Source organism: Eriocheir sinensis, chromosome 15 (assembly GCF_024679095.1).
Source record: "Eriocheir sinensis breed Jianghai 21 chromosome 15, ASM2467909v1, whole genome shotgun sequence".
Classification (NCBI taxonomy): domain Eukaryota; kingdom Metazoa; phylum Arthropoda; class Malacostraca; order Decapoda; family Varunidae; genus Eriocheir; species Eriocheir sinensis.
Genome location: NC_066523.1, coordinates 6,544,930 through 6,557,580, shown reverse-complemented (window position 1 = coordinate 6,557,580; position 12,651 = coordinate 6,544,930). Strand labels below are relative to the sequence as shown.

At 42.3% G+C, this 12,651-nt stretch overlaps 1 protein-coding gene and 1 non-coding gene across 2 annotated transcripts in view; both read left to right on the top strand.

Annotated features, from left to right (window-relative positions):
- LOC126998849 (uncharacterized) overlaps nucleotides 1–12,651 on the top strand; it is an 82,340-nt gene that overhangs the window by 16,520 nt on the left and 53,169 nt on the right. The gene's annotated exons all lie outside the window — the stretch shown is intronic.
- On the top strand, nucleotides 10,839–10,922 carry Trnal-cag (transfer RNA leucine (anticodon CAG)). The gene has a single exon. It is a non-coding gene; the product is annotated as a tRNA-Leu (tRNA).

Here is a 12,651-nt window from a genome sequence, read left to right as displayed (position 1 = left end):
GTATTACAGGCAGTATGCTATTTTAAGGCTAACTATCTTACTTCCTGTAACACTGGCAAGTGTTGAAATACTAATTAAAATACAAGATACTTTTCTTCTGGATGCCAAAATACAATTACAAATACAAATGCATTGAAATTGTATTTAAATATAATTCAAATACAAATATAGTTGCATTTGATCCACCCTTACTTGGTAGATACAAATTCCTCAACAAACCAGCAGAGAGACGTGAAACGAGAAAAAAAATTAATGAAAGGAATATGGACAGAAGTAGCGGACCCAGCCGTGGCAGTGTGTCAGGTCAGCGGCACCCAGACAGTGTGGGTACGCGTTCCCGATGCAAGGAAGGACGCGGGAGTGAGGGAAGGGAGGGAAGGGCGCGTGACGGAGGGAAGAAAGGGAAGGATGATGGGAAGGTCTTGGGTACTCCACGACTTCGCGATCCGAGAGCTCAGATAAATGAAAACCTGTTTAAAAGACAAAAAAGAAAGGTTAGGTGGCCCTCAAAGTTAAGTAAAGTTAGGCAATAGTAGCAACAATTATCGTCTTTTATGGCTGTAGCTTAGAAGGTTCGAATTATTAATATAAATAAGAGTTGTTGGCTGATATATTAACGTGCAGGCTTCAGTGTGTTGTGTATTTGATAATCACTTTGTAAGGGAAAGGCTATATAGACATTTAAGAAGACTCAGCAAATATTGAAGCCTTGAGTGTGTATAGCTACCTGTTTAGAAATAAGTAAAGTTAGGGACGTACGCTGTAGCCGTCAACAAGTGTATAGCAATTATTATAGCTATTTAGAAGTATAGGATGAGTTATGTGCATGCAACCAATTTGATTCAGTTAGTGAGCAAACCTTAAGTGTTTAGAAGAATCATCCTGAAATTACCGTGAAGTACGTTACCTGATAAGGCTAATAATTAACAAGGTCATTCGTAGTATTGTGATTCTTACATATTAGCTCCGGACCTTCCCAAGTATAGAAAGTTAAGGAAAGGTCATATGTATACAACCACTATGATTCTGTTAATAATGAAACCTCAAGCGTGTGTCCATAAAAATATGTAGAGAAGAATCATCCCCGAAATGGCATTGAAGTATATACCTTTTAATTATAAAGTATAGGAGGGGTCATACGTATACATCCACTATGATTCTGTTAATAATGAAAGCTTGAGTGTGTGTTGCAGCCTACTTAGATGAGCCATAAAGAAGTCAGGCTGAACAATACTTAACAAAATATAACGTAATAAGTGTGCATAGGAGAGGAGCTTCGTTTGAATTCACCATCACGATATTTGGGTCAGTGTTCGTTAGCCTCCTTTTACAGCGACGTAGTTATCTTTCGACCATCACCCTCACCATTTCCAGACATCTTTATAGTAGTTTGCGGGCTTTTGTGTTTAACTGTATTAGGGTTTTTTTTTGTTTGTTTGTTTGTTTTACTCTTTTACCCCCCCCCCCCCCCCCTCTATTCCACCGTCTTTTATTTGTTTCTCGTTCTTCTTCTCACGACGCATTTCCAGTCCTCTTTTTTTTGTAGCCAGCGGACTTTTGTGTTTTACTGTTTTTGTGTGTTTTTGGTTTACTCTTTTATCCTTCCCCTTTTTTTCTTGGTTTCTTGTTCTTTCCCTTCAGCTGTTTCCTTTGCTATAAAAAAAGTAAGAGATGAGCCTCTGGAAATCAGTTACCTATTCCTGAAGAAGCGGCAACCAAGTGAAAAGTACATTTTATCCAATTTGTACTTGGGGGGAACCTGTACTGTGTCTGTCTGTCTCTCTCTTTCTATTTATCAATCTTCATCACTGTCTATCTATCTATCTATCTATCTATATGTCTATCTGTCTATATACTGTCTATGCCTATCAAGTGACCATGACGGAGGAAACAAGGAGGCAGTGAGGCTGTTATCCGAGTCAGTGTATCTCCACACAGCCTTGGAGTGTGAGAATGTAAGAGTTAGCCTTGAACATCCTTATCCCATCTGATGTTACTCCTCCCACTCAACCTGATAGCGCATGTCTTGATATTCTCTCTCTCTCTCTCTCTCTCTCTCTCTCTCTCTCTCTCTCTCTCTCTCTCACTGAATTTCTTTGCTATTCTCTACGTTTTCTTTGTTTTTTCATTTTGTTCAACATTTTCTTCCGTTTTCTTTCACTCGTTTTTTTATGTGGGTTTCAATTATATTTTTTCCCCACTTTCCCTTTTCTCATTATTATCATGTTTCTTTCCTTCTCCTTTTCTGCTTCTTGCATTCTCTTTCTCCCTCTCTCGTAATTTCCTCCTCCTCCTCCTCCTCCTTCTCCTTCTCCTCTTTCTCCTCCTCCTCCTCCTTCTCCTTCTCCTCTTTCTCCTCCCCCTCCTCTTCCTCCTCCTCCTCGACCTGGTTATAATACGAATACTTTCCCTGCTAGCGTGATGGATAATACAATCTTCCCGTCTTTGGTCTCTTGCGCAATACGACGTTTATTTTTATGCTTCGTCCTTATTTACCCGCGGTGTTATTCTGTTAGTGTGAAGGCTTTATAGGCAGGTGGAAAGAAGCGTGTTGTTACTGTTGTTGGTGTTGGGTGGTGATGTAATGTTATTTTGTGGTATTATCTTGCGTGTGGGGGTGGGGGGTGAGGGGGAAAGCATAGGCAGTGAATGACAATTATATAAGGAGAAAAAATAAACGCAAGAAGAATTGACACACGTTCTCTCTCTCTCTCTCTCTCTCTCTCTCTCTCTCTCTCTCTCTCTCTCTCTCTCGATGTGTTTTTATAACCTTCATCGATAAGTAATCAGTAGGCTATATTTCAGGCATTGAGAGAGGGAGGAGGAGGAGGAGGAGGTTGTTATGTGATTACGTGTTAACAGGTAAGAGGAAAGGTGATATCAAGGGCCAATTAAGGAATACACACGTTAATCTTTAAAATATCCAAAGCCCTTATGCAAGAGTTAACCATCCTCGTCATTCTTTCATCCCTCTCGCTGGTCTGGTAAACTCTGTGGAGCCGATGAAATGGCTTTGCGTGTGTGTGTGTGTGTGTGTGTGTGTGTTGGTTCTCTTTTCACTTTATCTAATCTCCTACTAATCATTCTCTTGTATATAGCTCTCTCTTCGTTTATCTGCCTATCATCGTGTCAGCCATCTGTTTATTTATTCCGCCCGGCTTTTTAGTTACGTATTGAAAGGGCTGGAAAAGTCTGAAGGATCGGAGGTTTCAGACGATGATACAACGCTCTGACTGATGAAAAGAGTGATAGGGAGAAAATGAAAGGAAAACATAATAAGAAAATCCAGGAGTTGAGATTAAGTTAAAGAAATATAAAAAAAAGTTAAAAATGTGATGAAAAAGGAGAGAAAGAGTGAAAGGTGGAGAAATGTGAATAATACAGAGAGAGAGAGAGAGAGAGAGAGAGAGAGAGAGAGAGAGAGAGAGAGACAGACAGACACATACACAGACAGAGAGAGAGACACACAGACAGACAGAGACACAGACACAAACACAGACACAGACACAAACAGAGAGAGAGACAGGCACACAGACAGAGACACAGACACAAATACAGACACAGACACAGACAGAGACAGACACACAGACAGAGACACAAACACAAACACAGACACAGACACAGACAGACAGAGAGAGGAGAGAGGCGTACAGACAGACACAAACACAAACACAGACACAGACACAGAGAGAAAGAGAGAGAGACAGGCGCACAGACAGACAGAGACACAGACACAGACAGAGACAGAGAGACAGACACACAGACAGACAGAGACACAGACACAGACACAGACAGAGACAGAGACAGAGAGACAGACACAGACAGAAAGACACAGAGACACAGACACAAACACAGACAGAGAGAAAAACAGGCGCACAGACAGACAGAGACACAAACACAGACACAGACACAGAATTAGACGAACAGACAGAAAGAGAGAGACAAACAGACAGACAGACAGACACACGTTATCATGCTCTCAAAGACTCTTATCAGACGTAATGAGAGATTGAAGAATGATTGTTTTTGTATCTTTTATTTTTCTTATTGCCCATTCTCATGTACTTGACATTTGTGAAGTATTAGCCGTTGACTTTGACCCCGAGTATTTGTGACGGAGTGTTGCGTAAGGTTAAAAAGAAAAAAAGATAAGGATGATGATGATGATGATGATGATGGGTATCGAGTCGCCTTTTCTCTTTCGTGTCAGTGACCAACTCAAGGTTAAGAGGATGCTGCAGGTGTTGTTGTTGTTGTTGTTGTTGTTGTTGTTGTTGTTGTTGTTGTTGTTGTTGTTGTTGTTGTTGTTGTGGTGGTGGTGGTGGTGGTGGTTGATGTTGTTATTGTGACTTGTTATTTTTTTTACAATTTCCTGTATTGACATTATTATTATCAGTGTTGTTGCTATTACGTTCTATTTTATTGTTATCATTATTATTATTATCAATGTTGCTTTAGTTGTTATTCCTACTATCATTTTTATTACTTTTTTCTCATATATACTACACACAAGGACGCGTCTTGGAAAAAAAAAAAAAGGAAATGGAGTAGATGAGGAACGACTTTGCTATATTCTTGTAAGTTCGAGCTAACCGCAAAATAAATCAACGAGGCAGAAAATATTGAATACCCATCTTGGGAAGGAAAACCACAAGTACTATTCAGGTAAATATCAGTGATGAACGAACTAACTAACACCCATTTTATTGAAGCAAAATAAATTGTTAGAAAGTCAAAGAAAGGAGATCATTTTCCATGTTAAAAAAGTTAGATAGACAGAAAGATATAGATAAAAAAATAAATAGTGATAGATAGAAAGACAGATAGATAGATGGATTGATACATATAAACTTACATACATACATACATTCATAGGTAGAAAGATAAAACAAACAAACAAACAAACAGACTAACAAAATAACAAACAATTACAAACAATCTAACAAACACAGACTAACAAATATACATAGACAAACAGACAAAAACAAACAGACAAACAAACAAACAAACAGACTAACAAACAAACAAACAATTACAAACAATCTAGCAAACACAGACTAGCAAACAAACACAGACAAACAATCAAAAACAAACAAACAGACAAGCAAACAAACAAACAAACAAACAAACAAACAATTACAAACAATCTAGCAAACACAGACTAACAAACATACATAGACAAACAGACAAGAACAAACAAACAGACAAGCAAACAAACAAACAAACAAACAAACAAACAAACAAACGATCTAACAAACACAGACTGACAAACATACACAGACAGACAAAAACAAACAAATAGACAAGCAAACAAATAAACAAACAAACAAACAATTACAAACAATCTAACAAACACAGACTGACAAACATACACAGACAGACAAAAACAAACAAACAGACAAGCAAACATACAAACACACAAACAAACAAACAAACACCAACAAACAAGCAAACAAACAAACAAACACACACAAACAAACCAAGAGAAGGAAAGACACACAGCGACACACACACACACACACAAAAAAAGACTATTACATATTAGCGTGTGGCCGAGAAGAGAACTCCCTCCCCGGAGACTCGTTTCAGGGAACAACTTTCACTTTCCTTGGTATAAAAAAGAAAAGAAAAAAAAAGGAATCTAAAAAAAAAAAAAAAAAAAGAGTGTTTCGCAGCGGTCTTTCTCTCTTTCTTTCGTTACTCACCTGAGGACCTGAGTTAATGGTCTTATGGGAACGAACTTTGACCTGGATGTAGTAGTAGTAGTAGTAGTAGTAGTAGTAGTAGTAGTAACAGTAATAGTAATAATAGTAGTAGTAGTAGTAGGAGGAGGAGGAGGAGGAGTTGTGATCTGATGACAATGATAACGATAAATAAAAGTAAAAAAAAAAAAAGATCAGTTCGCTCATGTATCGTCAGGGTAACAGGAGAGAAAGACAATAAGACAGAAGAATAAGAATAAGACAAAGATAATAACAGAAAGAAAGATAATCATGATAATAAAGAATGATGATAAGTGAATAAACAGGAATAATTAAAATGAAACTGTTACCGCTAGAAGCCGGAACGAATGATTGGTGGAAGGTGAAAAGGAAAGCTTGAGAAATAGCATAAATAGGGTAAGGAGTATAAATAAGATGAATAGAAGAGTGGATATGATAAATAGGAGAAGATTAAACATGAAAGTGGGAGCTCCTAAGGGGTGGGGTCGCCTGTCCTCCGCTGATGTCCGTGTACTACCTCATACGCCATTTACCGTCGGGGATATAAGATAAAAAAAAGGGATGGAAACATTAAAATAGATAAGGAGACAGAGTGAGAATGAAAGCATAGGAAAAATATAGGAAGGAAAATGAGGGGAAGGGAAGGGGAGATGAGATGAGGGAAGGAAGGGAAAGAGAGGGAGGGATGGGGTGTCAGTCGATGGAAGAGGAAAGAAAGGGAAGGGAAGGGGAGGGAAGGGTGGGTTGGAAGGGTGAGATGAGATGAGGAAGGAAGGGAAGAGAGGGAGGATGGGGTGTCAGTCGATGGAAGAGGAAAGAAAGGGAAGGAAGGGAGGAAGGGTGGGTTGGAAGGGTGAGATGAGGTGAGGGAAGGAAGGGAAAGAGAGGGATGGGGTGTGAATCGATGCAAGAGGAAAGAAAGGGAATGGAAGGGGCGGGAAGGTTGGGTTGGAAGGGGCGATGAGATGAGGGAAGGAAGGGAAAGAGAGGGATGGGGTGTGAATCGATGCAAGAGGAAAGAAAGGGAAGGGAAGGGGCGGGAATGGTGGGTTGGAAGGGGAGATGAGATGAGGGAAGGAAGGGAAAGAGAGGGAGGGATGGGGTGTCAGTCGATGGAAGAGGAAAGAAAGGGAAGGGAAGGGGAGGGAAGGGTGAGTTGGGAGGGTGAGATGAGATGAGGGAAGGAAGGGAAAGAGAGGGAGGGATGGGGTGTCAGTCGATGGAAGAGGAAAGAAAGGGAAGGGTGAGTTGGAAGGGGAGATGAGATGAGGGAAGGAAGGGAAAGAGAGGGAGGGATGGGGTGTCAGTCGATGGAAGAGGAAAGAAAGGGAAGGGAAGGGGAGGGAAGGTTGGGTTGGAAGGGGAGATGAGATGAGGGAAGGAAGGGAAAGAGAGGGAGGGATGGGGTGTCAGTCGATGGAAGAGGAAAGAAAGGGAAGGGAAGGGGCGGGAAGGATGGGTTGGAAGGGGAGATGAGATGAGGGAAGGAAGGGAAAGAGAGGGAGGGATGGGGTGTCAGTCGATGGAAGAGGAAAGAAAGGGAATGGAAGGGGCGGGAAGGTTGGGTTGGAAGGGGAGATGAGATGAGGGAAGGAAGGGAAGAGAGGGAGGATGGGGTGTCAGTCGATGGAAGAGGAAAGAAAGGGAAGGGAAGGGGAGGGAAGGTTGGGGTGGGAGGGTGAGATGAGATGAGGGAAGGAAGGGAAAGAGAGGGAGGGATGGGGTGTCAGTCGATGGAAGAGGAAAGAAAGGGAAGGGAAGGGGCGGGAAGGATGGGTTGGAAGGTGAGATGAGATGAGGGAAGGAAGGGAAAGAGAGGGATGGGGTGTCAGTCGATGGAAGAGAAAGAAAGGAATGGAAGGGAGGGAAGGTTGGGGTGGGAGGGTGAGATGAGATGAGGAAGGAAGGAAGAGGGAGGGATGGGGTGTCAGTCGATGGAAGAGGAAAGAAAGGGAAGGGAAGGGGCGGGAAGGATGGGTTGGAAGGTGAGATGAGATGAGGGAAGGAAGGGAAAGAGAGGGATGGGGTGTGAATCGATGCAAGAGGAAAGAAAGGGGAGGGAAGGGTGAGTTGGAAGGGTCATTTCATTGCCCTATTGCCCTACGTTTCCATCCCTTCTCTTCCGCATCTTCATAGTAGCGTTGATGGTGGTGATGGTGATGATAGTGACGGTGGTGATGAGGTCGTGGTGGGAGCAGCGAGTAGCGGGCTTTTTTTTTATTATTGTTTAATTTTTTTGTGCCCTTGAGCTGCCTCCTTTGTTGTAAAAAATAAATAAATAAATAAATAGAAAGAATACGAGGAGGAAGGAAAGAGGCTTATACCATCAGAGTAAGTAAAACCAATACCTAAGTAAATATCTTAATTGTTAAATATATAAGTATGTCGCCGGATACATTACATAACCCGAACCTGTGTCAGTGTGTTATGTGTCGTTAATGTTGTTGTTGTTGTTTTTATTTATTGTTTCATTTCTCCCAGTTTCGTTTCTTATGACCGTTTTGCTTCCTTCCTCCCTTTTGTTCCTTTCCTTCACTTTTTTTTACCCCTCCCAGCCTACCCTTCCCTTCCCTTCCCTCCCTTCCTTTACTTACCCTATTTTACCCTTCTCATCCCATTTTTTTCGTTTTCCTTTCCTTTCCTTTCCTCTTTCATCCCTCCCAGTCTTCCCTTCCCTTCCCTTCCCTTCCCTCCCTTCCTTTACTTACCCTATTTTACCCTTCTCATCCCATTTTTTTTTTCGTTTTCCTTTCCTTTCCTTTCCTCTTTCATCCCTCCCAGCCTTCCTTTCCCTTCCCTTCCCTTCCCTTCCCTTCCTTTATCTGCCCTATTTTACCCTTCTCATCCCATATTTTTTTTTCGTTTTCCTTTCCTTTCCTCTTTCATCCCTCCCAGCCTTCCTTTCTCTTCCCTTCCCTTCCCTTCCCTTCCTTTATCTGCCCTATTTTACCCTTCTCATCCCATTTTTTTTCGTTTTCCTTTCCTTCCCTTTCCTCTTTCATCCATCCCAGCCTTCCCTTCCCTTCCCTTCCTTTATCTACCCTATTTTCCCCTTCTCATCCCATTTTTTTTTTCGTTTTCCTTTCCTTCCCTTCCCTCTTTCATCCATCCCAGTCTTCCCTTCCCTTCCTTTCTCTTCCCTTCCCTCCCCTTTCATTCCTCTCCCATCGATTGACATCCCATCCCTTTCTTTCCCCTTTCTTCCCTTATCCCATCTTCCCTTCCCTTTCCTTACCCTCCCTTCCCTTCCTGATTATTCCTATTCTTTCATTCTCACTCATTCTCCCTATTCTTTTACGTTCCCATCTCTTCTCTGCTCCTTCATAGTGGTGGTGATGGTGGTGGTGATGATGGTGGTGGTGGTGATGATAGCGATGGTGGTGATAGTGAAAGAAGCGTCCACATAGAAAACGTCATCACCATCACCACCACCACCACACATATAAATCATCACCATTACCTCACCACAGATAATTAACTTCCCCCAGGCACTGACCTCACCTCCATCACCACCATCTGCATCACCATCACCACCGCAGGCACCACCACCACCACCACCACCATCACCATCATTACAGAAACAATTACACACACACACACACACACACACACACACACACACACACACACACACACACACAAGCAGGTCAAAACAAATGAGAGCAACAAAAAAGAAATAGTGGTCAAGAATTTCCTGTCTCTTTGCTATCATGCTTTCCTCTCCCTTCCCTTCCCTTCCCTTCCCTTCCCTTCCCTTCTCTTCCCCTCTCTTCTGTTCCCTTCCCTTCCCTTCCCTTCCCTTTACTTCTCTTCCCTTCCCTTTCCTTCCCTTTTCTTCCTTTCGCTTTGCTTCCCTTCCCTTCTCGACCCTTCCCTTCCCTTCCCTTCCTTTCTGTTCCCTTCTCTTATGTTCCTTTCCCTTCCCTTTCTTTCCCTTCCCTTTCCATATTTTCCCTCTTTTACCCTTCCTATCACTTCCCTTCACTTTCTTTCTTCTTCCATCGTTTCCCACCCCATCCCTTTCCTTCCCTCTTCTCATTTTCCCCCTCCTTTCCGCTTCCTTTCCATCCCAATTTTAGTTACCCTTACATTACCTTACTTTTACCCTCCATCTCACCCTTCCTTTCTTTTTCCTTGCTTTCCCTTTATCGTTTCCTACTCCATTTCTTTCCTTTTCCCTCTCTCCATCACCTCCGTTCCCCTTCCCTTTCCCTCCTCTTCCGGTTTCCCTTCTCTTTCGTTTATCTCTCCCTCTCTTCCTCTTCCCGCCCTACCCAACACAGTGACCTCTCTCTTTTTTTTATTTTCCTTTGTATTTTCCCGTCTCTCTCTTCCTTTCCTCTCATTTTTCTCTTTCCTCCCTTCTATCTTGTCTTTCATCCACTTTTTTTCCCTCTCATAACCTTACCTCCTTTCCTCCATTCTCTTCCTCTCCACCTCCTCCATCGCTCCTCCTTCCTTCACGTCACAAATTTCTTCTTTTTCTTCCTCTTCTTCTTCTTCTTTTTCTTCTTCTTCTTCTTGGTGTTTGTCTTTTTTTCGATAATCTCTCTTTTCTCTTTTTCTTCACTTTCTCCTGCTATTTTTCCTTCCATCCCTTCTTCTTTATCTCAAATTTCTTTCCCTTACGGTTTTCCCTTTCTTTTTTTCTCCATCTCTCTCTCTCTCTCTCTCTCTCTCTCTCTCTCTCTCTCTCTCTCTCTCTCTCTCTCTCTCTCTCTCTCTCTCTCTCTCTCTCTCTCTCTCTCTCTCTCTCTCTCTCTCTCTCTCTCTCTTTATCTTTCTATCTCTCTCTCGTTTGACTGGTGAGAGAGAGAGAGAGAGAGAGAGAGAGAGAGAGAGAGAGAGAGAGAGAGAGAGAGAGAGAGATTATTCTTCTGACGTGAAAATTACCTGTTACTTCTTCCTTTCTGCTTTTTTTTCTTTTTTCATATCATCATCTTCTTCTTCTTCTTCTTCGTCTTCGTCTTCGTCTTCGTCTTCTACTGCTACCACCACCACCACTACTACTACTACTACTACTACTACTACTACTACTACTACTACTACTACTACTACTCTTTCTTCTTCCTCCTCCTCATTCTTATCTCCCTCCTTCTCTTCCCTCTCCATCAAGTCAGGATGGCCGAGCGGTCCAAGGCGCTGCGTTCAGGTCGCAGTCCGGTCTTCCGGGCGTGGGTTCGAATCCCACTCCTGACACATGTTTTATACTGTAATTCGGCGGCAACCGGTTAGACAAGAATTCTCCATTTCGAAATTAGCGGATGTCATTGTAAAGGGAGGGGGAAGAGGGGAAATCTTCTGCGCGGCCATTGGTTAAGCCACTAAAACGGACAGAAATATATAGAGAACTGAGATTTATTTGATGGTTCGAAAAGTGGCAAATGGTCTTCAGTCCTACGAGCGTAAAGTCTCAAATAGAAACCGTACGTAAATGAGTGAAGAACCTTCCCACAAGTAACTGACCTCGGGCTCATCGCGGGGAACTTGTCAGACGCCAGGAGTAATGTGTTTGTATAACTCATGGTAAGACCTCACCTGGAATACGCATTGCAGTCCTGGCTCCCAAATTTTGAGGACACCGAATAGCTGAAGAGAGTTTTTCTACCTACCTCGAAAATTATATCCTTGTAGAGGACAAAGTCGTATGAAATCACTTCTTCTTCTTCTTCTTCTTCTTCTTCTTCTTCTTCTTCTTCTTTTCCTTCACTCAACTCAAATTCTTTACGCTTAAAAAAGAAAAGGAAAACACATTAAACACGATACATGTCTTCAAGTATGTGTACAAGTTCAGTAACATCTATCACTCACAATAATCTTTAAGCTGCAAACGAACACATGCCTTGGAATAACACTCACATGATCCAAGCTAAGTGATGCAACGTTTGCCAGATCATTTTCTCTTGACGTGATGAATCTGTCTTGTAAAAGTTGTCAATGCAAACAAGAAAAAGCACATTTAAAGCTCGCATAGGCTGTTGCTTCGTTGCGACAGTCGTCAATTGAAGGCTCTCGTACCCACGCCCCGCAGATGCAAGTCACTGAGGAGATTGAAGAATAGATTATGTATGTCTCTAAAGCAGCAGCCTCGTCATAAGCTAACAAGTTTTCTGGTGGCTGGTCTCCATCTCATATCAAATACTTCACCTGCTCCTCCTATTTCTCTCCCAAACTCTGAAGTCAATTTCCTACCTCTCTTCTTTTGTGATAAGTTCCCCATTCACCTTTGATTTTATATTTCATTTTCGTCCTCTTGAATCTCCTCCGCCTCCTCCTATTCCTCCTCCTCCAAATCATCATCATCATCATCATCATATTCATCATTCTTATCCTCTTTCTCCTCCTTATCTTCCCCCTCACCTGTCCCTTTCTAATCCCACTCCTTTTCATCCTAATCATAACTATATGTATTATTAACCACGAAATTTCATAAGCATCTCTACAACAGGGGAAAATTAACATTGAAAAATACAATAAAGAACGAGAGAGAAGTGGTGTGTATGTATGTCTCTGTGTGTGTGTGTGTGTGTGTGTGTGTGTGTGTTGGTGTGTGTGTCTGTGAGCGTGCGTAGCTCAGCGCATATCATCACACACACACACACACACACACACACGCAAACACACACACGTACGGAGGTGGGAATCTGTCTCTCTCTACTTTCCAATTTATTTTCTTCCGAGACACTTGTGAAACCCGGTTGACAGTACACTACTTTTATCACGCGAGGAAGAGCGGAGGAGGTGGAGGAGGAGGAGAAGGAGGAGGAGTATGATGCCTTAGGTAACAATGATGTATTCCCTGACCACCCTATCAATCTCTCTCTCTCTCTCTCTCTCTCTCTCTCTCTCTCTCTCTCTCTCTCTCTCTCTCTCTCTCTCTCTCTCTCTCTCTCTCTCTCTCTCTCTCTCTCTCTCTCTCTTACTGGGC